Genomic DNA, 26,556 nt, shown 5'->3' with positions numbered 1-26,556 from the left:
GATAGATAGATAGATAGATAGATAGATAGATAGATAGATAGATAGATAGATAGATAGATAGATAGATAGATAGATAGATAGATAGAGTTAGGAATACTAACCTTTTACCTACCTGTATATAGTTAACTTTTTGGCCCAACAATATTTTCCAGCCAAAATACTGGTGGAAACCCCTCTGAAGCTTATGCCATTAAGGGAAAGGGGGGGGGGGGGTCTCAAGAGGAAAAGTCAGTTGCCGCATCCTTTGATGTGTTGGCAACAGGTTAATGGTTTGCGCCCACAAATACAAATCCATTGATATATACAATATCCGATCCAATTACGAAGGAATGCCTCTTTCATGCCCCTTTCTAAGTGCGATCCATCTGAGATGGGCCAGCAAATTTATTTTGTGGATTGGAAATGTTTTTGGCAGCACTGGCCAGAACTCACATATGGACTTATTGGGGGTTAAGGAATTGGTGATATGTGTGCCATGTTTTGTAGGGCTTTGAAGCGCCTTACAATGTTGTTCCTTGGGGTTAATTGTAGCAGTGATGGGTAGGGCAGCCGTGGTACCAGAAGTGGACAAAATGGAAATAAGGTCACCACAGGATGGATGGGTGAGTTAAGGTGCCTGGGCTTACTATGACCGACAAGTTTGGTAGTGTTGCGAGGGTTCCAGGGGCAATAATGCCAGCAATGAAAATGCCTCCCCAGCTCTGGCTTGGGAAAAATATATGGCAACAAACATGAGAGAGTAGGCCCCCTTGGGCCCCTCTGTTCCAGTGCCACTGCACCTGCTGGTCACCAGGACACAGTGCCCCAATGATATTGGACCAGCGAAGCACCCGTGACAAGGTCAAAGGGACATTGCATGTCTAACACCAGGAGGAGGTGGTGTCACCTGCAACCTAAGGTCACCTGAGAGGTCCACAAAGCTCTGCGTTGCAGCCATCTTGGGCCAGTCTGTCGCTGCATCAGTCTGTGGGGTAACAGCAGCTCCAGCTGTTTCATCTGAGCTTGTACCAGAGGCCAGTCCTGTGCCGTGCTCCAGTGGGTCTGACCCCTGGGAGTCTGTGGCATCAGGGGTAAGAGCCGGAGAGGCCAGTCCTGTGCCGTGCTCCAGTGGGTCTGACCCCTCTGAGTCTGCGGCATCAGGGGTAAGAGCCGGAGAGGCCAGTCATGTGCCGTGCTCCAGTGGGTCTGACCCCTCTGAGTCTGCGGCGTCAGGGGTAAGAGTAGGAGAGGCCAGTCCTGTGCCGTGCTCCAGTGGGTCTGACCCCTCTGAGTCTGCGGCATCAGGGGTAAGAGCCAGAGAGGCCAGTCCTGTGCCGTGCTCCAGTGGGTCTGACCCCTCTGAGTGTGTGGTATCAGGGGTAAGAGCAGGAGAGGCCAGTCATGTGCCGTGCTCCAGTGGGCCTGACCCCTCCGAGTCTGCGGCGTCAGGGGTAAGAGTAGCAGAGGCCAGTCCTGTGCCGTGCTCCAGTGGGTCTGAGCCCTCTGAGTCTGCTGCGTCAGGGGTAAGAACCGGAGAGGTCAGTCCTGTCTCGTGCTCCAGTGGGTCTGACCCCTCTGAGTCTGCTGCATCAGGGGTAAGAGCAGGAGAGGCCAGTCCTGTGCCGTGCTCCAGTGGGTCTGACACCTCTGAGTCTGTGGCATCGGGGGTAAGAGCTGGAGAGGCCAGTCCTGTGCCATGCTGCAGTGCATCTGACCCCTCTGTGTTTGCGGCATCAGGGGTAAGAGCTGGAGAGGCCAGTCCTGTGCCGTGCTGCAGTGGGTCTGACCCCTCTGAGTGTGTGGTATCAGGGGTTAGAAGCGGAGAGGCCAGTCCTGTGCCATGCTCAAGTGTGTCTGATCCCTCTGAGTGTGTGGTATCAGGGGTAAGAGCCGGAGAGGCCAGTCGTGTGCCATGCTCCAGTGGGTCTGACCCCTCTGAGTCTGTGGCATCAGGGGTAAGAGCAGGAGAGGCCAGTCCTGTGCCGTGCTCCAGTGGGTCTGACCCCTCTGAGTCTGTGGCTTCAGGGGTAAGAGTAGGAGAGGCCAGTCCTGTGCCGTGCTCCAATGGGTCACCCTGGTCAGTCTTTTTTAGATCGAGGCAACAAAAGGAGGGGGAGAGGGCGAACATGGCACCAATATGCAGGAGAACGTCAGACCCGCAACAAACATTACCAATGGGGACCGCAACCCTATTAGTAGGTACTGAGACAGAGAGCATTCCCATCTTTAACCTGTCCAACCACCTCCTATCCACCTCAGAAATTTCATTACTAAGTAAGGGACTATCCTTTGTAATTACAGAACGCACGAATTTTTTCAATTTAAAAACAGAGTTTTATCAGTTTTTCAGAAAGATTCGTTTAAAATTATTTTTTGCAGATAAAGATATCCCTTTGAAGTATTCGAACACAAACCTCAAACCACCATCGACTTTCTATCCCAGTAATGGGATGATGCCACCTGAGTTACTGACTTTTGAAAAAATAATTCTAACAGGAATCGACAAACTGAAAGAAAATACTAAATTCATTCCATACAACATCAGTCTAGATGAGCGCAAAGCATTATTGGTTCTAAAAAATGACAAGACAATCGTTCTGAAACCTGCTGATAAAGGCGGGGGGATTGTTGTACAGAACAGGGACGACTATGACATCGAGATCAGAAAACAAATAGGAGAAGAAAAACACTATAAAAAACTGGATATGAATCCCTTAGTGAATATTAAGAAAGAGATACTTAAAATAAGAACGGAAGGTTTTGAAGAAGGATTTCTGAGTAAGAAAGAGTTTGAATTCTTAAATATCGATTGTCCTAGAACTCCGGTTCTGTACACCCTCCCGAAAATACACAAGAGTATTACCCACCCTCCAGGGCGTCCTATACTATCAGGATGTGGTTCAGTTCTTGAACCCATTGGTCATTTCATAGACTTTTTTATAAAAGACTATGTTCCCCTTCAGGAGACCTATGTAAGAGATTCAATGCACATGATTAATCTATTGGAAGATCGACCGTATGACATCAACAAAGACCGATTAGCGACACTGGACATCACCTCATTATACACAAACATACCTCAGCAGGAATGTATACAGGTGATCCAGGATTTACTTGATACTAGACCAAAACCACATCAGGTACCCACTTCTTTTATTGTCACACTTTTACAAATTGCATTAACACATAATTACTTTGTTTCGGAAGGCAAGTACTACCAACAGTGCTCCGGGACCAGTATGGGCGCAATTTTTGCGCCGAATTTGGCGAATATCTTTATGGATAATCTAGAACACAAATTTGTCCTCACTGATGCCAACATTTACCACTCAAAAATCAATTGTTGGAAAAGATATATTGACGACATTTTTTTGATTTGGTCTGACACAGTCCCTGAGTTTAATAATTTTGTCTCTTATTTAAATTCAGTTCAACCACATCTTAAGTTCACGTCCACCATACATGACTCTTGCATTGCCTTTTTAGACCTTAACATCTCACATGATGAGGGCAAACTCTATACTTCATTGCACAGGAAACCCACTGAGCGGAATACACTACTCGCTTATAATAGTCACCATTCTCGTGCCTTGAGAGATGGATTGCCTCATGGACAATTCTTGCGAATACGTCGCAATTGTACCAAGAAAGAGGACTATATGAGAGAGGCGTGTATTCTACAGGACAAATTGTTGAATCGGGGATATCCAAAAAAGTTAGTAAAGAATTCTTTAAAAAGAGCCTGGTTTTGCCCTAGAGAGACTTTACTTACTCCTAAAGAAAAAACCAAGGTTGACAAATTGATATGTGTCACCACGTTCGGTATCCACACGAATGCTATTCGAAAATTGGTCACAAAAAATTGGCACATCATTCAGAATATAGACTCTAGCATTGACGTACCAATGTTTGCCTTTAAAAGAGGCAAAAATATTAAAGATCATCTTGTAAGATCATCAATGGAGAGTCCATGCCAAAATTTAAGATCATTGGAATCAACCTGGGGCTTACCAGATGTTAAAGGTCACTACAAATGTGGTAATTGTATCGCCTGTGAATTTACAGTAAACACCAAAAAATTCACTCATGGAAAAGTCGATCAATTACTAAATTTCTTTGCCAACTGTAATACTAAAAATGTAGTGTATTGCATACTGTGTCCCTGTGGACTACCGTATATTGGACAAACCCAACAAATTGTTAAGGCACGCATAGGACAACATCGAAGCAGGATCAGGAATTTTGTTCCCAATGCCCCATTGGTCAATCACTTCAAAGAGAAAGGGCACACTGCTAATGATATTCGCTGGCAGGTAATAGATAAAGTGATTGCTCCGAAAAGAGGTGGAGATCTGTCGCAGATATTGCAACGACTAGAGTGTCGTTGGATTGAACGTACCAACTCCATACTACAGGGACTGAATACAGCTGAGGAATGGCGAGGGTTTATTACTACCCTTTCCTAATCAGTGTTGCTTGTGTGCCTAGCATTTCTCTTAACACATGTTTCCGAATATTATTCCAACTGAAAATACACAGAGTCCATGTGATGCGTTTCCATAATGAGCCTGATTTGTATATGTGTGACAATGGGTGATGTATAAAGTATAGGGTTAGGGATCCACTGTCACATGTATTGAATAAGAGTGAATGTACATTATTATAATCCCTTTGACTGAACAGTTAACTATTGATTGAAACATATTGTCTTGGATAAGACAACGATTTTAAACCTTGCTGTAGTGTTTTGTCATGTATGTGCATTATTATCTATTGTTTCAAACCAATTGATATTTTCAATATTGTTTCCTTTTGATTTGCAACATTTACTGTATAGTGTTCAATTAACCAGAGTTATTGCCACTGCTACATGCCAAAACCGATGTCCGTACATTTAAGCCTGATTTTGGCAACCGCTGTACCCTCGTGCAACCTAATAATTGCTACGATAATTGTTTTCCTATACTGCTACCCTCATCTAGTTCCCACTGATTGACTACTGCCGTAGAATACAGGACCGCTTCCGACGAGTTCTATGACTGTGTACACTTGTAAGTTGCCCACTACCTCGGGATAGTGGACTCTCAATCCACAAGTCCAATTTCTATTTTTAGCATAGCGGCTAAGAACGGAGGTCGGCTTTCCTTCCATATAGCCAGACTGATTTCAATTGTAAGCCTCCTAATTAAACTCGACTGAGTGTCTACAGGTCCTGGTTACCTAGCAACGGCACGTTCGCGTCTTAACACTACCATTGTTCGACGCTCCCCATTGGCTCTTCTTTAGCGAATCAGGCTTAAATTCTCCATTCACGGTCCAATCGCTGTGATCGTACCTCGCAGACAGGACCTTGTTCGCCTGCTGCAGCATTTTGCGGGATACTCGGAAACCCGGTAGAAGGGAAAGAGGTAGGAGCTGGATTTCCACTTCACTGGTTCCCGTATTAAGACAATTGCAGAGCAAATAGGCTTATTTCCATTATAGATCTTATAATACGAACGTCCCCCGCTCTTGTGTATTTTTGGCTATAGTTGATCGGACTCGCCACTACGAAGTGACAGCTATACAAAAGTTTGGAACTGCGGTCGGTGTGGTATATCAAAGGATCCCGACATCACGCACAATTAAGATTACATCGATTCACAGTGGGCCACTGCCTCCGTGTGAGTTTCCTCTCACAGGGGTGAGTAGAAATTCGGGTATTCACCTGTTAAATGAATGATCGGATCGTGGTATGGATAATAATGGTTTTCTTTTGTCCTTACACAGCACCCGGCTGGGTACCTGTGAGTATATTTTATCCTTTCACCTCGAACACGGTGTCACTGTATATACACCAGTCCTGGACGTTAAGGTAGAGAGGAGCACCCCCTTTTTTTCTTTTTCCTTTCCTCTCTTTGATACTTTTTGGCCCTTTTTTTGACACACATTCGTTATTCTCCTTTCAGGTGTCCCTATATTAGACAGTCCTGACGAGACCCTCTAAGTTGGAACAGGGTCGAAACGCCGTTGACGCGATAGGCAAATCACTAATCAACACCTATATCAATTAAGTGTTGTTAATTTGAATTATTGATTGTACGTGATTGCCTTTGTAAAGTGAAATCTAAACCTTGTTTGTATGTTGTATGGTATGTTAATTGTCTGTTTAAGGTTTTTTTCAGTGGGACACTAATTTGTAATTTGTTTGTTTAATGTCAAAATTGTATTGTATATCTATGTGCACCTTATGTGTAAATATTCTATAAACGAAGATCATTCTTCATAAAAAAGAACCAACGTGTATGGCTTTGCCTTTTCCTCTGACATCTTTTACAATCCCCGTTTCTTTTTTGATTAATATTTTAGATTACATACTATATTGATAAGTATTAATCCGCATGAGCTATTGTCTCCTTACAGCACACAATACCCAGGCTCCTTGTGGGTAGGGTTTCCTTGTTTCCCAATCGAGGTGTCAGGGGTAAGAGCTGGAGAGGCCAGTCCTGTGCCGTGCTCCAGTGGGTCTGACCCCTCTGAGTCTGCGGCATCAGGGGTAAGAGTAGGAGAGGTCAGTCCTGTGCCGTGCTCCAGTGGGTCTGACCCCTCCGAGTCTGCGGCATAAGGGGTAAGAGCAGGAGAGGCCAGTCCTGTTCCATGCTCCAGTGGGTCTGACCCCTCTGAGTCTGCGGCATCAGGGGTAAGAGTAGGAGAGGTCAGTGCTGTGCCGTGCTGCAGTGCGTCTGCCCCTCTGAGTCTGCGGCATCGGGGGTAAGAGCAGGAGAGGCCAGTCCTGTGCCGTGCTCCAGTGGGTCTGACCCCTCTGAGTCTGCGGCATCAGGGGTAAGAGCAGGCGAGGCCAGTCCTGTGCCGTGCTCCAGTGGGTCTGACCCCTCTGAGTCTGCGGCATCAGGGGTAAGAACAGGAGAGGACAGTCCTGTGCCGTGCTCCAGTGGGTCTGACCCCTCTGAGTCTGCGGCATCAGGGGTACGAGCCGGAGAGGCCAGTCCTGTGCCGTGCTCCAGTGGGTCTGACCCCTCTGAGTCTGTGGCATCGGGGGTAAGAGCTGGAGAGGACAGTCCTGTGCCGTGCTCCAGTGGGTCTGACCCCTCTGAGTCTGCGGCATCAGGGGTAAGAGCCGGAGAGGCCAGTCCTGTGCCGTGCTCCAGTGGGTCTGACCCCTCTGAGTCTGCGGCATCAGGGGTAAGAGCAGGAGAGGCCAGTCCTGTGCCGTGCTGCAGTGGCTCTGACCCCTCTGAGTCTGCTGCATCAGGGGTAAGAGCAGGAGAGGCCAGTCCTGTGCCGTGCTCCAGTGGGCCTGACCCCTCCGAGTCTGCGGCGTCAGGGGTAAGAGTAGGAGAGGCCAGTCCTGTGCCGTGCTCCAGTGGGTCTGACCCCTCTGAGTCTGCGGCATCAGGGGTAAGAGCCAGAGAGGCCAGTCCTGTGCCGTGCTCCAGTGGGTCTGACCCCTCTGAGTCTGCTGCATCAGGGGTAAGAGCAGGAGAGGCCAGTCCTGTGCCGTGCTCCAGTGGGTCTGACCCCTCTGAGTCTGTGGCATCGGGGGTAAGAGCTGGAGAGGACAGTCCTGTGCCGTGCTCCAGTGGGTCTGACCCCTCTGAGTCTGCGGCATCAGGGGTAAGAGCCGGAGAGGCCAGTCCTGTGCCGTGCTCCAGTGGGTCTGACCCCTCTGAGTCTGCGGCATCGGGGGTAAGAGCCGGAGAGGCCAGTCCTGTGCCGTGCTCCAGTGGGTCTGACCCCTCTGAGTCTGCGGCATCAGGGGTAAGAGCAGGCGAGGCCCGTCCTGTGCCGTGCTCCAGTGGGTCTGACCCCTCCGAGTCTGCGGCATCAGGGGTAAGAGTAGGAGAGGCCAGTCCTGTGCCGTGCTCCAGTGGGTCTGACCCCTCTGAGTCTGCTGCATCAGGGGTAAGAGCAGGAGAGGCCAGTCCTGTGCCGTGCTCCAGTGGGTCTGACCCCTCTGAGTCTGTGGCATCGGGGGTAAGAGCTGGAGAGGACAGTCCTGTGCCGTGCTCCAGTGGGTCTGACCCCTCTGAGTCTGCGGCATCAGGGGTAAGAGCCGGAGAGGCCAGTCCTGTGCCGTGCTCCAGTGGGTCTGACCCCTCTGAGTCTGCGGCATCAGGGGTAAGAGCAGGAGAGGCCAGTCCTGTGCCGTGCTCCAGTGGGTCTGACCCCTCTGAGTCTGTGGCTTCAGGGGTAAGAGCAGGAGAGGCCAGTCCTGTGCCGTGCTCCAATGGGTCTGACCCCTCTGAGTCTGTGGCTTCAGGGGTAAGAGTAGGAGAGGCCAGTCCTGTGCCGTGCTCCAGTGGGTCTGACCCCTCTGAGTCTGGGGCTTCAGGGGTAAGAGCAGGAGAGGCCAGCCCTGTGCCGTGCTCCAGTGGGTCTGACCCCTCTGAGTCTGCTGCATCAGGGGTAAGAGTAGGAGAGGCCAGTCCTGTGCTGTGCTCCAGTGGGTCTGACCCCTCCGAGTCTGCTGCATCAGGGGTACGAGCCGGAGAGGCCAGTCCTGTGCCGTGCTGCAGTGCGTCTGACCCCTCTGAGTCTGCGGCATCAGGGGTAAGAGCCGGAGAGGCCAGTCCTGTGCCGTGCTGCAGTGGGTCTGACCCCTCTGAGTCTGCTGCATCAGGGGTAAGAGCCGGAGAGGCCAGTCCTGTGCTGTGCTGCAGTGCGTCTGACCCCTCCGAGCCTGCGGCATCAAGGGTATGAGCCAGAGAGGCCAGTCCTGTGCCGGGCTCCAGTGGGTCTGACCCCTCTGAGTCTGCGGCGTCAGGGGTAAGAGTAGGAGAGGTCAGTGCTGTGCCGTGCTCCAGTGGGTCTGACCCCTCTGAGTCTGCGGCATCAGGGGTAAGAGTAGGAGAGGCCAGTCCTGTGCCGTGCTGCAGTGGGTCTGACCCCTCCGAGTCTGCTGCATCAGGGGTACGAGCCGGAGAGGCCAGTCCTGTGCCGTGCTGCAGTGCGTCTGACCCCTCTGAGTCTGCTGCATCAGGGGTAAGAGCCGGAGAGGCCAGTCCTGTGCCGTGCTGCAGTGGGTCTGACCCCTCTGAGTGTGTGGTATCAGGGGTACGAGCCGGAGAGGCCAGTCCTGTGCCGTGCTGCAGTGCGTCTGACCCCTCTGAGTCTGCGGCATCAGGGCTACAGGCAGGCCTGGGCTTGTACTGGAGGCTGGTGATGTGCCGTGCTCCAGTGGGTCTGACCCCTCCGAGTCTGCGGCATCAGGGGTACGAGCCGGAGAGGCCAGTCCTGTGCCGTGCTCCAGTGGGTCTGACCCCTCTGAGTCTGCGGCATCGGGGGTAAGAGCCGGAGAGGTCAGTCCTGTGCCGTGCTCCAGTGGGTCGGACCCCTCCGAGTCTGCGGCATCAGGGGTACGAGCCGGAGAGGCCAGTCCTGTGCCGTGCTCCAGTGGGTCTGACCCCTCTGAGTCTGCGGCATCGGGGGTAAGAGCCGGAGAGGTCAGTCCTGTGCCGTGCTCCAGTGGGTCTGACCCCTCTGAGTCTGCGGCGTCAGGGGTAAGAGTAGGAGAGGTCAGTGCTGTGCCGTGCTCCAGTGGGTCTGACCCCTCTGAGTCTGCGGCATCAGGGGTAAGAGTAGGAGAGGCCAGTCCTGTGCCGTGCTGCAGTGGGTCTGACCCCTCCGAGTCTGCTGCATCAGGGGTACGAGCCGGAGAGGCCAGTCCTGTGCCGTGCTGCAGTGCGTCTGACCCCTCTGAGTCTGCTGCATCAGGGGTAAGAGCCGGAGAGGCCAGTCCTGTGCCGTGCTGCAGTGGGTCTGACCCCTCTGAGTGTGTGGTATCAGGGGTACGAGCCGGAGAGGCCAGTCCTGTGCCGTGCTGCAGTGCGTCTGACCCCTCTGAGTCTGCGGCATCAGGGCTACAGGCAGGCCTGGGCTTGTACTGGAGGCTGGTGATGTGCCGTGCTCCAGTGGGTCTGACCCCTCCGAGTCTGCGGCATCAGGGGTACGAGCCGGAGAGGCCAGTCCTGTGCCGTGCTCCAGTGGGTCTGACCCCTCCGAGTCTGCGGCATCAGGGGTACGAGCCGGAGAGGCCAGTCCTATGCCGTGCTCCAGTGGGTCTGACCCCTCTGAGTCTGCAGCATCAGGGGTACGAGCCGGAGAGGCCAGTCCTGTGCCGTGCTGCAGTGGGTCTGACCCCTATGAGTCTGCTGCATCAGTGGTAAGAGCCGGAGAGGCCAGTCCTGTGCCGTGCTGCAGTGGGTCTGACCCCTATGAGTCTGCTGCATCAGTGGTAAGAGCCGGAGAGGCCAGTCCTGTGCCGTGCTGCAGTGGGTCTGACCCCTCTGAGTCTGCTGCATCAGGGGTACGAGCCGGAGAGGCCAGTCCTGTGCCGTGCTCCAGTGCGTCTGACCCCTCTGAGCCTGCGGCATCAGGGGTAAGAGCAGGAGAGGCCAGTCCTGTGCCGTGCTCCAGTGGGTCTGACCCCTCTGAGTCTGCGGCGTCAGGGGTAAGAGTAGGAGAGGCCAGTCCTGTGCCGTGCTCCAGTGGGTCTGACCCCTCTGAGTCTGCGGCATCAGGGGTAAGAGCCAGAGAGGCCAGTCCTGTGCCGTGCTCCAGTGGGTCTGACCCCTCTGAGTGTGTGGTATCAGGGGTAAGAGCAGGAGAGGCCAGTCATGTGCCGTGCTCCAGTGGGCCTGACCCCTCCGAGTCTGCGGCGTCAGGGGTAAGAGTAGCAGAGGCCAGTCCTGTGCCGTGCTCCAGTGGGTCTGAGCCCTCTGAGTCTGCTGCGTCAGGGGTAAGAACCGGAGAGGTCAGTCCTGTGTCGTGCTCCAGTGGGTCTGACCCCTCTGAGTCTGCTGCATCAGGGGTAAGAGCAGGAGAGGCCAGTCCTGTGCCGTGCTCCAGTGGGTCTGACACCTCTGAGTCTGTGGCATCGGGGGTAAGAGCTGGAGAGGCCAGTCCTGTGCCATGCTGCAGTGCATCTGACCCCTCTGTGTTTGCGGCATCAGGGGTAAGAGCTGGAGAGGCCAGTCCTGTGCCGTGCTGCAGTGGGTCTGACCCCTCTGAGTGTGTGGTATCAGGGGTTAGAAGCGGAGAGGCCAGTCCTGTGCCATGCTCAAGTGTGTCTGATCCCTCTGAGTGTGTGGTATCAGGGGTAAGAGCCGGAGAGGCCAGTCGTGTGCCATGCTCCAGTGGGTCTGACCCCTCTGAGTCTGTGGCATCAGGGGTAAGAGCAGGAGAGGCCAGTCCTGTGCCGTGCTCCAGTGGGTCTGACACCTCTGAGTCTGTGGCATCGGGGGTAAGAGCTGGAGAGGCCAGTCCTGTGCCATGCTGCAGTGCATCTGACCCCTCTGTGTTTGCGGCATCAGGGGTAAGAGCTGGAGAGGCCAGTCCTGTGCCGTGCTGCAGTGGGTCTGACCCCTCTGAGTGTGTGGTATCAGGGGTTAGAAGCGGAGAGGCCAGTCCTGTGCCATGCTCAAGTGTGTCTGATCCCTCTGAGTGTGTGGTATCAGGGGTAAGAGCCGGAGAGGCCAGTCGTGTGCCATGCTCCAGTGGGTCTGACCCCTCTGAGTCTGTGGCATCAGGGGTAAGAGCAGGAGAGGCCAGTCCTGTGCCGTGCTGCAGTGGGTCTGACCCCTCTGAGTCTGCTGCATCAGGGCTACGAGCCGGAGAGGCCAGGCCTGTGCCGTGCTCCAGTGGGTCTGACCCCTCTGAGTCTGTGGCATCAGGGGTAAGAGCAGGAGAGGCCAGTCCTGTGCCGTGCTCCAGTGGGTCTGACCCCTCTGAGTCTGCGGCATCAGGGCTACGAGCCGGAGAGGCCAGTCCTGTGCCGTGCTGCAGTGCGCCTGACCCCTCTGAGTCTGCTGCATCGGGGGTAAGAGCCGGAGAGGCCAGTCCTGTGCCGTGCTCCAGTGCGTCTGACCCCTCTGAGTCTGCGGCGTCAGGGGTAAGAGCAGGAGAGGCCAGTCCTGTGCCATGCTCCAGTGGGTCTGACCCCTCTGAGCCTGCGGCATCAGGGCTACAGGCAGGCCTGGGCTTGTACTAGAGGCTGGTGATGTGCCGTGCTCCAGTGGGTCCGATGCAGCCGAGTGTGTACCATGACGGTGTAAGTACAGGACACGAGGCAGTGTGTAATTAGAGACAACCAGAGCAGAGCCGGCATCAAACAAGGGGTGCGGACTGGGCTTTGAGGGGATTTTCCCTGGGTCTTTTGTGCTTATTTTTGCCTGTTCGTCGGAGCCAAGCTATCTACACGGTCTCTTGCACTTACATTACAGACAGATGTTTTGGAATAAAGCGCGCCTGCCGGGCCTCCAGGCGCTGTAAACAGGTTCTCTTTGATCAGAGACACTTCAGAGGCTCAGTTCTGCGTCGCTTGCTTTGGGGTTTCACTTGGCTGCCACGCTCCTCGCCTTCCTGGCACAGAGATGCGTTTGCTGACGCAGGGCATGGGCCCCCCACGTGCTCTTCATGCTTGGGGTGGGCGCGCACGCACGGGCAGGTCTTGGAGCCGTCAGGTGTCCGCTTTTACCTGCAGCTTCACAGGAATCCCGGAGTCCTGTCTTTGGAGGGAAGGTTGTGCTTTCATCACTGCTGGCGAGAGGCCCCCCTCTTGTGGCGTCTGCTAAGTCTCTCGGAAATCTCTTTAACTCCTCTGTGCGTCTTTCTAAGACGGGTAACTTACCCTGAAGAAACACTGTTGTAAAATTCATTATCAGTTATTCGTGTCTCAGCTCAGGACATTTGAACTCCAAGCAATTGCTCTCCTCCTCAACCACCTTTTATTCAAGCTGCGATATTTCCTTCACATGAATTCACAGGTTCTTCGGGTCTCGCCCTGTGAACTCCTTGAGGCAGTTTCTGATTCGTGGCTTCGGTTCACCCCTCGCCTTTAGCTGCTTTCATAGCTCTGCACCTGAAATAAAAAAAGTAATATTACTGTTACTGTACACATTGTGCGTGTGTTCTTTATAGATCATGTGTATCAGACAAAAAGATGTGAATACAGAATTATTCAAATCTATTTATTATACAAGTGAGCACGAGACAACTAGGGAAGGTCACTCACTACAAGAACCAAGAATCATTCAGTGAGCGTCATGAGCACGGCAGTGTGTAAGAGAAGAGGGGGGCACACAACAACTGAACCCCGTCCCGGGCTGTGTGTAAGAGAAGAGGGGGGCATACATAAGAACTGAACCCCATCCTGAGCTGTGTTTAAGGTTAGAGGGGGGCACACACAAGACCTGAACCCCATCCTGGGCTGTGTGTAAGAGAAGAGGGGGGGGGGGGAACACGCAAGAACTGATCCCCATCCTGGGCTGTGTGTAAGAGAAGAGGGGGGCCCACACAAGACCTGAACCCCATCCTGGGCTGTGTGTAAGAGAAGAGGGGGGGGGGACACACAAGAAGTGATCCCCATCCTGGGCTGTGTGTAAGAGAAGAGGGGGGCACACAAAAACTGAACCCCATCCTGGGCTGTGTGTAAGAGAAGAGGGGGCCACACATAAATACTGAACCACATCCTGGGCTGTGTGTAAGAGAAGAGGGGGCCACATACAAGAACTGAACCCCATCCTGAGCTGTGTGTAAGAGAAGAGGGGGCCACACACAAGACCTGAACCCCATCCTGGACTGTGTGTAACATAAGAGGGGGACACAAGCAAGGGCTGAACCCCATCCTGGCTGTGCCACAAGGGGTCTTACAGAGAGACCAGACCGCCCCTGGTGCTCTCTGGTCAATGGACCAGGTGAGTGAGGGAGTAAAACTCAGATTTCGCCTCTTGTCCTCCCTTGAGGAGTAGGAATCGTATCTTTGTAATAGAAGGTCATGTCCTCTGTCTGTGTTCACATGTACTCAGTACTTTATTTGGTCCGGTGCTGACTACTAACCCTTGTGTATCATCTCCCCTTGAGTCCCTGGACTTCTCCTCGCACAAGGAGAGTGCCGCTTCTCATAGGGCCTGGCTTTGAAGCACTCGGTGCAGAGACACTTTAACGCATGGGCAAAGTGGGCTCTGGTCAGGGGCCCCAGCCTTTCCAGGGGCCCCTGATAGACTCAGCTCTGTTCTGCAGACAGCCCTTGAGACTTTGAATGATTTTTAAAAATAGATGATTTTAAATACAGTTTTGCAGCGGGAATCTTTCTGGATTCACTATGCTGTGCATTATTCCGCGATCTTGTGGTTGGGTCCGGATTCGTAGTCTTTTCTTTGTTTTTTTTTTTTTTTTTGTAGCCCAGGTGGGCGTCGACGTCCACCATTTGGTGCACCTCCCGTGACGTCGTCGTGCATCCTGCGGAAGTCCCACCTTTGGGGCGCCATCTTCAGATTCTTTTTTCCGCCGTTGGGTCTGGATCGTCATCGGGAAGCTCCAGAAGTTCACTCGGAGGAAGAAGGAAGAAAAGCGAGTTTCATCGATAGAATCAAGAGAAGACATCAGGAAAGAACAGATTTCGACAGGAACGCGAAGAAAGAAGACCAGCGAGCCTTTTTCTTCGACAACCTTGGAGAATGCACGCTCAGAGACCCTGAGCGAAATGGACAAGACGCCATTCAAGTTCTGCCCAAACTGCCACCACAAGTTCGCGCAGAAAGACCTGCATCCGGTCTGCAACCTCTGCCTACCGGTGGATCATCAGAGTATCGACTGCAACGCCTGCTCAGTCTTCGCGCCGAAGACACTCAGGGTGAGAGAGAGGCAGAGGAGAGCCAACGCCAACATGGAGGGCCAAGGAAAACCCCCGACACTCTACGCGCTGGGCCTCGACACGGACGACGAGGACAACGTCGCCGAGGCAGCCGAAAACTTCACGGTCGTAGAGACCGACAAGAAGAAAGAAGACGAGGTAAGAGAATCGTCGAGCGCAAATCAAAAAACACCTCGAAAACACGAGGGTGACTCGAGAAAAACTGAGTCAAGGTCCACGAAGGGAGCCCCGGCGCCGAAAACTTCGACGTCCAAAGGGGGAACTTCGGACAAAAGGCCCAGCGGATCCTTACAAAAGGACTCCCTGGCGCAGAAAGACGCCGAAAGGAAAGGGTCGTCGAAATCATCCCATGAAACGGGCCGATCGACGCAGAAAGAACGTTCGACGTCGACGCAAGTTTCATCGAAAAGGCCCGCGGTCGACGCCGAAAGCATCTCCGAAATGGAGAAAAAGAAGAGGCGGCTCGAGGCCGAAATGGAGAACATCCTTCAAAGGAAGAAGGAGTTCGACGCCAGGATGAAGGAATTCAAGATTCCAACGGTTTCATCGGCGGACGTCGTCGAAGTCGAGGAGGAGTTCGACGCCGAAGGGCTGACAAGGGACCTCGAAGAGGAAGAGGAGCCCTATTATGAGGAAGAAGCCGAGGAAGAAGACCAACAATCGTTCTTCGATTCGGCGACATCTACCGGCAACGACGTCGAATGGCAAGATCTCGACACCGAAAACCCGGAGGAGGCCGTGGACACGTACCCCTCGAGGCCTTCGCCACCAGACGACATCGGGGTGTACAATATGGTGGTGAAGAGCGCAGCAATGGCCTTCGGCGTCAAGCTCGACGAGGAGAGGCCGAAAGCAGATTTTCTCGTCGAAACACTGCTCCCCATCCAGACTAGGAGCCAGTTCCTCCCCATGCTACAAAGCGTGATGAACCAGGGGAGAGAAGCCTTCAAGGAGCCTGCCACCTGTCGGTCGATCACGCCCAGGACAGAGAAAAAGTATAAACACTCCTCCCTGGACCCACCTTACATCAAGGGGAGCGTCACCGCAGACTCCATCATTGCCTCCACGGCCAGGAGAAGGGCCAACGTGCCAGCAACCTCGGGCCCACCTCCAGATAAAGAGAGCAGGAGAATCGACCTCACAGGCAGAAAGGTCGAGAGGAACGCCGCAATGCACTGGCGCATGGCGAATTCAAATGCACTCCTAAATAGACACCAGTACCAACACTGGGATGAAATGGGGGAGCTAGTAAAGCACCTCCCCGAAGAATACCGCCAGAGAGCCTCTCACCTGGTAGATGAAGGCAAGAACATCGCCAACTCCTGTATAAAGACGGCGTTGGATGGGGCAGAGACTTCAGCAAGACTCATGGCCATAGGGGTCACAGAAAGGAGGCATGCATGGCTAAGAATCTCGGGATTCAAACCGGAAGTGCAGAACAACATCCTGGGCACTCCCTTCAACGGAGAGACACTGTTCGGAGCAACGGTGGACGAGAAGCTCACCCAGCTCAAGAAGGAGAACGAGACAGCGAGGTCCATGGGGGCCCTGCAGCTGAGGGGAATGAGACGAGGAAATCCCTCGAGGAGACCCTACGGTAGGGGTGGAAGCCAACAGGGGACGTCGCACCAGGCGTTCCAACAAGGTCAGCAGGGCGAAGGTCACGGACAAAGTCAGCAGAAGCAAAGCTGGCAATATCAACCTCGGGGCCAGTCCTTTCGAGGGAGAGGGAACGGACGTGGCCAAAGGAGGAGAGGGGGCGATCAGCCCTCCTCGAAGTGACTCAGCACGCAAGAAGACGCCCACCCTCGTCAGGCCCCCAAGGGTGAGGCGCAAAAAGGTGTCATCAGGGGGAAGAGAAGATCCAAGAGCCTACGAGCATACGTCACCGGTAGGCGGAAGGCTGAGGTTCTACCTTCAGGAGTGGCGGCGCATAACCACAGACAAGTGGATACGGAACATCGTGCAGCACGGATACTGCGTAGAGTTGGAGAAAAGACCTCCAAACAGAAAGCCGAAGGGAAGACAGAGATCGGCCCAAGAACTGGCAATACTCAGAGAAGAAACACGGAAACTCCTGCAAAAGGGAGCCATAGAGACAGTGCCGTTCAGGGAACGCAACAAAGGGGTCTACTCAAACTACTTCGTGGTTCCGAAGGTAGACGGAGACCTCAGACCCATACTGGACCTCCGGTACCTAAACAAGTTCGTCAAGACACAAAGGTTCAAAATGACTTCACTGCAGGAGGTACTGCCACAGATAAGAGAAGGGGACTTCATGGTCACCGTGGACCTCAAGGATGCCTACCTTCACATCCCAATAAACAGAAGGCACAAGGGCCTCCTAAGATTCAACATCGAACAGGAACACTACCAGTTCACAACCCTGGCCTTCGGATTAAAATCAGCGCCAAGGGTCTTTACAAAATGCCTGTCGGCGGTAGCGGCACACCTACGAAAGCAGGGCATACACGTATACCCCTACTTGGACGACTGGCTGGTCAAGGCAAACTCACACGAGAAGTGCGAGAGGCACGCAAAACGCGTAACGGACACCCTCACAAATCTGGGATTTTCCATCCACTGGGGAAAATCATCGCTGGAACCGGAGCAGGTAAAGATTTTCCTGGGGGCACAGATCAACTCCCTCAAGAGTACAGTAGTGCCCAGCGACAGGAGGACAGATGCCCTACTGAAGGAGACGCAGCTCTACCAGAAGGGGCGAGCTCTGACAGTGAGGGCGGTGAGCAAGATGATGGGGATGATGGCGTCCTGTATCCAGCTGGTGCCGAATGTACGCCTGCACATGAGACCATTCCAGGAATGGCTGCAACAGCAATGGTCACAAGCAAACGGAAGTTGGGAGGATCTAGTGGTTGTTACGCACGCAGTGCAGGAGGAGATAACTTGGTGGAACAGAGACAACATAACAACAGGGAGAAGCCTGACACCACCAAGCCCAACAGTGACCATTACCACGGACGCATCGCAGATGGGATGGGGAGCGCACATGGACAACCTCAGAGTGAGGGGTCTATGGGCTCCGGCAGACGCGGTCCGCCACATCAACTACCTCGAGTTGAAAACAATACTGCTAGCCCTGAAGGCATTCCAGAGACACCTGTGCGGGCAGAGGGTGTTGGTGCAGACAGACAACACCACGGCGATGTTCTACATCAACAAACAAGGGGGGACACAGTCGTTTCCCCTCTCATCCCTAGCTCAGGAGATTTGGAGATGGGCCATACCTCTCAGGATAGATCTACTGGCAATTCACCTACCGGGGAAGGACAATGTGGAGGCAGACTGGCTAAGCAGGCAGACCTCAGCATCGCACGAGTGGGAGCTCAATGGCCAGGAAGCGGAGAAACTCTTCCGGAGATGGGGGACTCCCACAATAGACCTTTTTGCAACACGCCACAATGCAAAATGCCAAAGCTTCGCGTCCAGGCAACCAGATCAGCAATCCAAGGGAAATGCCCTATGGATAAGCTGGTCGAGGACATTTGCCTACGCCTTTCCACCGATACCCCTGTTGCACAGAGTGCTCGACAAGTGCAGAACCAGCAACATGACTCTGATCCTGGTGGCCCCACAGTGGGCGAGGCAGACATGGTTCTCACAGATTCAAGAAATGGCGCAAGGCAATCCGTACAGGTTCGAGCGAAGAAAAGACCTGCTCTCAATGCAAAACGGGGAGGTCCTGCACCCAGAGCCAGAGACCCTCAACCTAGCAGCATGGCTCCTGAAGACCTAGAGTTCGCACACCTAAGGTTACCTCAGAGCACTATGCGAGTGCTACGGGAGGCAAGGAAACCTACTACAAGAAAGTGCTACAGCGCAAAGTGGAAGAGATTCACGGTGTGGTGCAGGAAGAAGGGCCTGCACAACAGAATGACAAGAGACTCAACGGTGCTGAGGTACCTCACACACCTTCTAAAGAGTAACCTCTGCTCGAGCTCCCTAAGGGTGCACCTAGCAGCGATCGTTGCCTACACCAGAGGTGAGAAGGGTGGAAGTTTCTTCAGCTCGCAGGTGGTGAAGAGATTCATGGAGGGAGCCAAAAGAATGGCACCCCCGAAAAGGTTGCCGCCGCCGGCATGGAATTTAAACGTGGTTCTGACGGAGCTCATGAAGGCGCCGTTTGAACCCATTCACAAGGCCAATCTACAAATGTTGACGATGAAGACTGCCTTTCTAGTGGCCATAACCTCACTACGCAGAGTGAGCGAGCTTCAAGCACTAACGCTACAGGAGCCCTACATTCAAATTCACAAGGACAGGGTAGTCCTGAGGACGGACCCACACTTCATGCCCAAGGTAGTGTCGGCGTTTCACATGAATCAGAGTATACAGATACCGAGTTTCTTCCAAAACCCGACTACAAATGCAGAAAAGGCCCTGCACACCCTCGATGCCAGAAGAGCGGTGATGCACTACATTGAAAGAACCAAAGAACTCAGGAAGTCGAAGCAGCTGTTTGTGTCCTTTGCTACTAGCTTCATGGGTAGACCAGTGACCAAGGGCACCATCGCTAGATGGATTGCCCTCACTATCCAATTCTGTCACAAACAGGCGGGACAGGAGCTAACGGAGGGGCCACAAGCTCACTCCACAAGGAAGAAGGGGGCCACAGTTGCCTTCCTGGCAAACACGCCCATCCAAGACATTTGTCTCGCAGCAACTTGGGCATCTGTGCACACGTTCACAAAGCACTACTGCGTGGACATTCAAATGAATAAGGAAGCACAGGTCGGACAGAAGGTGCTACAACACATTTTCAACGACCAGCGATCATCTTCCACCCAGCCACCACAAAAATAGGAAAACCGCTACAAAATCTATGCACAGCATAGTGAATCCAGAAAGATTCACGCTGCAAAACGAAAAGTTTCTTACCTGTCGGTGTAGTTTTGCAGCTTGAAGATCTTTCTGGATTCACTAGCGAACCCACCCACCTCCGCCAGGGAGATGAGGCTGGAGGAAGAGGGGGTGAAATTGATAGGATCAAAAAAGGTGGATACGTACAGAAATATGGACAAAAGGATTAATCAATCGCCTAGGGTTAAAAAAAAAAAAAAAAAAAAAAAAAACAGGGAAAAAAGAACCCGAAGATGGCGCCCCAAAGGTGGGACTTCCGCAGGAAGCACGACGACGTCACGGGAGGTGCACCAAATGGTGGACGTCGACGCCCACCTGGGCTACAAAAAAAAAAAAAAAAACAAAGAAAAGACTACGAATCCGGACCCAACCACAAGATCGCGGAATAATGCACAGCATAGTGAATCCAGAAAGATCTTCAAGCTGCAAAACTACACCGACAGGTAAGAAACTTTTCGTTTTCCTTAAATTTACTTTTGTGGGAGTCTGATAAAGACCGTACGCAGAGAAATGTGTTTATGGTTTTCAACACCATCCAACAGCCGTGAAAAGTCTCTTAGATCAAAGCAGAGCTTCTCATATTGGAAACGGGAGGGGTCTCAGAGATCGTTTGCAGTGATATGAATGAGCTGCTGCTGAGTTACAATATTGAAAACACACATCACTAGCCCTGAATATCAGATTGAAACACTTTGAGAATTTGGAGCGGTCTGCCTGTCAGGGACCGGGCCAACGAGGGCCTGAGAGAGCTGTAACTCGATCATGGAGTGAAAGCTGTTCCGAACAGGGACCCCCAAGATTCATTTCCCCCGGAGTCCCCAAAATCCTTAAGATTTGCCCGAGTTGGTGCTGCGCTCATGAACTGTTCCCTGGCATCATCTTGTGCACGGGTTAAAGCGCCTTTCAAACCGAGCTGAAGCCTGGGCTGGGCTGGTGCAGCAGCACCGGGACAGCCGCTCGCCTCCCGTAGAACATGGCGCGCTACGGGGCCGCTCTGGACGTTACGAGAGGAGCACTATAGCTGCGGGGGGGGGGGGGGGGGGGTCCTGTAACTTTAAGAGGGGGCAGAAAGGTGACCATAAAACCTAATGGGCGTGGGTGTGGGCTGCACTGTTCAGGGCAAGACAGGTCTCTCGCATGCCCATTGTTTCATATGCCCGCAAAGGTTCGCCCATCAGCAAAGGTATTTGTATGAAATAAAATCTCTGCCCTCGCCACCAATTTCCCTGATTGACCTAAAAGGAAAACAACATTAAAGGCAAAATAATTGTTTTTCTTAATGTTTTACAAGTGGCAACTTCTTGCTTCAGCTGGAAAACCAGCCCTAAACCAGTTGCGACAGGAGGCTCGATGGCTGGGGAGACGCGTTCATACAGTTCTGGACCTTTGCATTTTGGGATTTGTAGTTTCTTTTTCTTATTCACAGTAAGAGATTTGAATAATCCCAGCATGCAAAGTGTGTGTTGCAGAAATCAGTACTAGATTGAGCAGGTCACATAACCTGGCGCACTTGGGAAGCACCAAGCCCCTACTCACACACTTTGAGGGGGTCCACGCACATCACGCATAAAAGAAAGATGAACAAAAACGTTGGTTTTTATGTTGAATATATAAACCCTGTGAGGGCATTTCTTCTGCCGAGGCTCTCTGCATTCATCCAGGCTGTCAGTAAACCCTTCCCTCTCTGCGTCTGTGTAGATGAGGGCTACGATCGATGCTCGCAGAGTCTGTCTCCGCCACACTAGAGGCCCTGCTGGTGCCACAAGTGGAAATCTCATGCAGGAATCTGGACTTAAATCGATGCATCCATGGTTTTTTAAAAACGGCTGCACTGGTATTGACTCCTTAGCGCGCCATTCAATGATGAACATTTGTCATAGAGCTGAAAGCGTGGGTGATTGGCAGCTCACAAGTCCCCTTCTGAGTATCTCTGCTCCAATGAGACACACCTGTGGCAGTCTCTGAGAAGGTTTCGATATGCGAATACGTACACCGCACAAAATGCAACCCCAGCCTTGGTACCGCACAAAATGCGACCCCAGCCTTGGCGCTGCACAAAATGCGACCCCAGCCTTGGTGCCGCACAAAATGCGACCCCAGCTTTATTGCCGCAGAAAATGCGACCCCAGCTTTATTGCCGCAGAAAATGCGACCCCAGCCTTGGCGCCGCACAAAATGCAACCCCAGCCTTGGCGCCGCACAAAATGCGACCCCAGCCATGGCGCCGCACAAAATGCAACCCCAGCCTTGGTGCCGCACAAAATGCGACCCCAGCTTTGGTGCCGCACAAAATGCGACCCCAGCCTTGGGGCCGCACAAAATGCGACCCCAGCTTTGGTGCCGCACAAAATGCGACCCCAGCCTTGGTGCCGCACAAAATGCGACCCCAGCTTTATTGCCGCAGAAAATGCGACCCCAGCCTTGGCGCCGCACAAAATGCAACCCCAGCCTTGGCGCCGCACAAAATGCGACCCCAGCCATGGCGCCGCACAAAATGCAACCCCAGCCTTGGTGCCGCACAAAATGCGACCCCAGCTTTGGTGCCGCACAAAATGCGACCCCAGCCTTGGGGCCGCACAAAATGCGACCCCAGCTTTGGTGCCGCACAAAATGCGACCCCAGCCTTGGTGCCGCACAAAATGCGACCCCAGCCTTGGTGCCGCACAAAATGCGACCCCAGCCTTGGTGCCGCACAAAATGCGACCCCAGCCTTGATGCCGCACAAAATACGACCCCAGCCTTGGCGCCGCACAAAATGCGACCTCAGTTTTGGCGCCGCACAAAATGCGACCCCAGCCTTGGTGCCGCACAAAATGCGACCCCAGCCTTGGCGCCGCACAAAATGCGACCCCAGCCTTGTTGCTGCACAGAGTGCGACCCCAGCCTTGGTGCTGCACCTGTTGGCATGTTGGAGACGCTCCGCTGTCAGCAGTGCGTGGGAAAGAGAATGTGTGAGACGTAGAATGCAAAAGCAATCAGTATGTGAGCTTGCAAGCGTGGGAATGACTGCGAGAAGAATAAAAGTCGTGCTTGCGTGTTTGTGTGGAACTAAATGTGATTTAGAGCTATGGAATGGGCATTTAAGTTTGTGAGGGGTGCGTGAGTGTGAAAGGGGGCACATGCATTAGGATATTCTTCAGCGTGTAGGGGATGTGTGTTAACAGTCGGTCTCCGTCTTTTCTAGAGAACATTTTGTGATGTTCTGTGATGATTTTGGGAATTGTCCGCTTTGTGAACAAAGGCTGCTGCAGGTGTATCATTCAGAAGACAGATGTGGAGGTGGGCGAGCCCACAAATGAGCAAGGAGAGCCGAGCCAAGGGTCTGGCTTGGCTCTAAGAGACCTTGCACGAGCCGAGCCCTGGAAATGTCTGCAATGTAAATCATCCAACAACATCACGTAAAATAGGATAAAGTCTCCTCAGAATAAAAAATAAAAACATCCTCTTTATCATGCGGTCGCTTTGACATTGATAAGTCACATTATAGGTTTATTAATAAGTAATGAATTAAAAGGAAGATTTGTTAAACAAGATACTTGCCTAAGATCACAAAGTTTGCTTAAGTGGGGAAGCTGAGATTAATCCCAGGTTTTCTTGCTTCACTTTGCACAGATCAGCCGCTAAATGGGTATCTTTGTCTCTCCTTTTAACGTCGAATGCTAATCCTTTGCTTTTAACTTTGTGCAGAAGGGTACAGCGAGCGGGGCAGGCTGGAGCCGCATGAAAGCCCGGCTCGTGTCAGGCTCGAGGGGTCGCGAGGACCTTGAGCTGAGCCAGAGCCGAGCTCGAGCTTTAGGCGGCTCGCCCACCTCTAGACAAATGCACTTAAAAAATTCCTACTCGTGAGGCCAACACTACTTTTCTTAATCAGGCCAAGGGTTGGCAGCAGAAAGTGGGCGAAGTCGCAAAGAGCAAAGTCAGAACTTATTATTTTTTTTAACTCTGCTCCAAAGAATTTGACAACAAGACACGTGTGTTACTAACGCTACTCTGCCTTGATTTACTGCCCTCAGCAGACTGCATTTCAAAACATGCCTGGCATAGAGATCTTTGCGTATCCAGGAAGCTCCCGGGCACAGTGGCACTTTAATATCTCTGCTAGTTCATGCACTTGCTGGGAAGCCCTGTGTGCAGTCCAATCAAAGTTTCGACTCAATATCACATTGAAAGGAGGTTCAATGTCCCTGCCGTGAAGCCCAGCACGAAACATGCAGATCACACAGTTGTCTTTTATGTAGACAGCTCAGTTGGTTACTGTTTTTGCTGCAGAGATCACCATGTTACCTGCAGGTCACAAGTTATGTAGCTTAGTGACGTCCGATCCTGAATCAAGGCAACGCATGCAAACTACAAGGCAAACGTTTGGAAACTTTCTATGTATTTCTCAATATTCTAGTATTCTAAGGTTGCTAAATGACATTGTTCTGCATTCTGTCCATCAATAGTTCTTTTTGCATTTGTCACCCCGAGTTGGACGGGTATGCTCAGACTAAGTCCCGTGCTCTCCATGCCACTGGAATCAAGCTATCCTGGCTGAAGAGGGGTGAAACCCCAAAACCGGTCCTAGGATGCTTGATTCCGGTCCAGGGAAGACCTGGCTTGGCAGTTCGGGCTGCACTGTTGCACAGGGTCAAGACTGATTTGCATATGGCTAGGTCCAAACTGTAATGGCATGGTGAGCAAAAAAACGATGGATTTAGGCCCAGATCTCTGTACTGGGGGTGCATGTATGACATTGTTCTGCATTCTGTCCATCAATAGTTCTTTTTGCTAAAAAGAGCTAGCCTGGTCACTATTAAGCACTTACTAGTAAGTACTATATAAGTGCTTAGAAGTGTAATAACTCATGGACAGATACATTAGACATTCTTACAATGCATGTATAATTTTATATACAAATCTTAGAAAGGTAAACAACATAGCCCAACCCCTTGCCCTGCCCCATACCCCACCCCCAGTCCAATGCCCCTTTGGTGAGTACCTGCACTTATTAAAGCACTGCATATACTGGACACGACATTTTAACCGGACAACATTTAGTGCCAAGAGTTTTCATAGCTGGTTGCTTTGCAGAAACTATAGGTTTTCACATTCAGATAAACGAGTTAAACCAGAAATAGTGCTACGGCTACGCTGTAGGGAGAATAGGAGGACTTTGTACATGGCAATGCTGAGGGGTGGGGGGTGGGGGCTCCTGAATCAATCTGTTCACACGCAGTGACTGACCACTGCACTTTTACACCACGGCTGCACACAAGGGTCTCCTGCTGCGGGCCTAGTCAAACAGGGGGTCATCCGCTTGTTCCTGAATTGCAGCAAAGGGGAGGAGACCTTAACACCCAGCAGAAGAGGGTTCCAGATGTTGTGGGCTGAAGAGGGAAAGGCCGGATCCCTTAGAGCTGTGACTGCATCGAGGGATTTTTAAGGGAGCCTCAAAAAAGGGCATTTAGCCCTTTAGTCTATGTATCTTTAAGGAACGGAGATGGAGAGGAAGGAATCTTAAACCGAGAATCAACTAATTATGTACTGCAGGATATTTTGTACTTGATATTCCAGGTGCAGCAATTTTGTGCTCAATACTCTGACATTCACCCTACAAGCAGAGGTGGGGTGAGATATGATGGGTTCTAAGCTGTTGAGCATTCAGGCCCTTTGGGTGTTCCTTAATGTCCAAGCCCTTGCTTTCCCTGCCAGTTGTCCCAAGCCCTCGCTTCCCCTGCCGGTTGTCCCAAGCCCTCGCTTCCCCTGCCGGTTGTCACAAGCCCTGCTTCCCCTGTCGGTTGTCCCAAGCCCTCACTTCCCCTGCCGGTTGTCCCAAGCCCTCGCTTCCCCTGCCGGTTGTCCCAAGCCATCGCTTCTCCTGCCGGTTGTCCCAAGCCCTCACTTCCCCTGCCAGTTTTCCCAAGCCCTCGCTTCCCCTGCCGGTTGTCCCAAGCCCTCGCTTCCCCTGCCGGTTGCCCCTGTCGGTTGTCCCAAGCCCTCGCTTCCCCTGCTGGTTGTCCCAAGCCCTCGCTTCCCCTGCTGGTTGTCCCAAGCCCTCGCTTCCCCTGCCGGTTGTCCCAAGCCCTCGCTTCCCCTGCCGGTTGTCCCAAGCCCTCGCTTCCCCTGCCGGTTGTTCCAAGCCCTCGCTTCCCCTGCCGGTTGTCCCAAGCCTTTGCTTCCCCTGCCGGTTGTCCCAAGCCCTTGCTTCCCCTGCCGGTTGTCCCAAGCCCTTGCTTCCCCTGCCGGTTGTCCCAAGCCCTCGCTTCCCCTGCCGGTTGTCCCAAGCCCTTCCCTTCCCTGCCGGTTGTCCCAAGCCCTCGCTTCCCCTGCCGGTTGTCCCAAGCCCTCGCTTCCCCTGCTGGTTGTCCCAAGCCCTCGCTTCCCCTGCCGGTTGTCCCAAGCCCTTGCTTCCCCTGCTGGTTGTCCCAAGCCCTCGCTTCCCCTGCTGGTTGTCCCAAGCCCTTGCTTCCCCTGCCGGTTGTCCTAAGCCCTCGCTTGCCCTGCCGGTTGTCCTAAGCCCTCGCTTCCCCTGCCGGTTGTCCCAAGCCCTTGCTTCCCCTGCTGGTTGTCCCAAGCCCTCGCTTCCCCTGCTGGTTGTCCCAAGCCCTCGCTTCCCCTGCCGGTTGTCCTAAGCCCTCGCTTGCCCTGCCGGTTGTCCTAAGCCCTCGCTTCCCCTGCCGGTTGTCCCAAGCCCTTGCTTTCCTTGCAAGTCATTTCAGAGCCCTTTCTGTTCCTAGAAATTGTCTGAAGTCCTTCCTGTCCTTTCAAGCTTTGCTGTCCCTGCTGCCTGCCCCAAATCCTAGCTGTTCTCTCAGGTTTTCTCAGCCCGTGCTAGCCCTACAGATTGCCTCAAGTCCTTTCTGTCCCTGTAGGATTTCTTAAGCCCTTGCCAACCTTTAAGGCTGTCTAAAGCCTTTGCTGTCTCTGCAGTTAATCTCAGGCCCTCGCTGTCCGTTAGATTGTCTCAAGTACTTCCTGTCCCTGTCAGTTGTCTTAAGTACTTGCGATCCATTCGTGTTGACCCAACCCCTTCCTGCCTCTTCGGGTTGACCCAAGCCCTT

At 52.7% G+C, this 26,556-nt stretch overlaps 1 protein-coding gene across 2 annotated transcripts in view; it reads left to right on the top strand.

Annotated features, from left to right (window-relative positions):
- Positions 1 to 26,556, top strand: part of BGN (biglycan) — a 225,435-nt gene that overhangs the window by 160,461 nt on the left and 38,418 nt on the right. The gene's annotated exons all lie outside the window — the stretch shown is intronic.

Source organism: Triturus cristatus, chromosome 10 (assembly GCF_964204655.1).
Source record: "Triturus cristatus chromosome 10, aTriCri1.1, whole genome shotgun sequence".
In the NCBI taxonomy this organism is placed as follows: Eukaryota; Metazoa; Chordata; class Amphibia; order Caudata; family Salamandridae; genus Triturus; species Triturus cristatus.
This window is presented reverse-complemented; position numbering and strand designations above follow the sequence as displayed.